Here is a 1,491-nt window from a genome sequence, read left to right as displayed (position 1 = left end):
GCCCAACGCGGCTTGGCCACCGGCAGAGCCGGACTGCCGTAGAGGCTTCTCTGCAACGTGCCCGCGGATGGCTGCTGTTAACGGGCGTGGGGGGGGGGGGGAGCCACGGCAGGCTCCACTCCCAAACCCCGGCCCTACAAGCGTTCGAGTGCCGGAGACCGCCGCCCGTCTCGGCCCGGCCCTGGAGAAACCCCTCTTGGAGCCCTCGCTCCAGTCGGCAACGGCCACCGGAGCCTGCGGGCAAGCAGCGGCTTCGCGCGGCTTCTGGCAGTCGGAAGCACCGTGCGCGATAGGTAGGAGGCAGAACGGCCACGGCCAGGGCCGCCAGGCAACGCCCGAGTCTGCCGGCTGAGCCGCGGCTGACAAGCGTTCGAGTGCCGGCGACCGCCGCCCGTCTCGGCCCGGCCCTGGAGAAACCCCTCTTGGAGCCCTCGCTCCAGTCGGCAACGGCCACCGGAGCCTGCGGGCAAGCAGCGGCTTCGCGCGGCTTCTGGCAGTCGGAAGCGCCGTGCGCGATAGGTAGGAGGCAGAACGGCCACGGCCAGGGCCGCCGGGCAACGCCCGAGTCTGCCGGCTGAGCCGCGGGTGACAAGCGTTCGAGTGCCGGCGACCGCCGCCCGTCTCGGCCCGGCCCTGGAGAAACCCCTCTTGGAGCCCTCGCTCCAGTCGGCAACGGCCACCGGAGCCTGCGGGCAAGCAGCGGCTTCGCGCGGCTTCTGGCAGTCGGAAGCGCCGTGCGCGATAGGTAGGAGGCAGAACGGCCACGGCCAGGGCCGCCGGGCAACGCCCGAGTCTGCCGGCTGAGCCGCGGGTGACAAGCGTTCGAGTGCCGGCGACCGCCGCCCGTCTCGGCCCGGCCCTGGAGAAACCCCTCTTGGAGCCCTCGCTCCAGTCGGCAACGGCCACCGGAGCCTACGGGCAAGCAGCGGCTTCGCGCGGCTTCTGGCAGTCGGAAGCGCCGTGCGCGATAGGTAGGAGGCAGAACGGCCACGGCCACAGCCGCCGTGCAACGCCCGAGTCTGCCGGCTGAACCGCGAGTAGCTGCAGCGGTTCGATGGCGCTGGTCCGCGAGCGCCAGCCCTCTGCCCTAGTATACGGACAGCGAGGTCCCCGGCCCCGGCGGGCTCGAAGAGAACCGTCTTCCCCCAGCGGGGAGGCGCGCGAGCGCCGCCGACTCTTACCATGACGTAACTGGAGGCAGCGCAAAGCAGCGACCCCTTCGGCAGCTCCGAAGAAGAACCGGGCAAGACGTCTACCTGCCAGAACCGCGGTGGAGCCAAAGTCCCGCCGGAGCGAGGTAGACGAGGCATCCCTTTCCGCCGGCAGCTCCGGCGGCCACATCGGGCACACCGGACCCGGCGGACGGTAAAACGGGTAGACCTGGCCTCCCTGCCGGCAGAACGGGTAGACGAGGCCTCCCTGCCTGGAACCGGGTAGACCTGGCATCCCTGCCGGAAGCGGGTAGACCTGGCATCCCTGCCGGTAAAACGG

Source organism: Opisthocomus hoazin, unplaced genomic scaffold (genome assembly GCF_030867145.1).
Source record: "Opisthocomus hoazin isolate bOpiHoa1 unplaced genomic scaffold, bOpiHoa1.hap1 HAP1_SCAFFOLD_212, whole genome shotgun sequence".
Lineage (NCBI taxonomy): Eukaryota > Metazoa > Chordata > Aves > Opisthocomiformes > Opisthocomidae > Opisthocomus > Opisthocomus hoazin.
Note: the sequence above shows the minus strand (reverse complement) of the source record.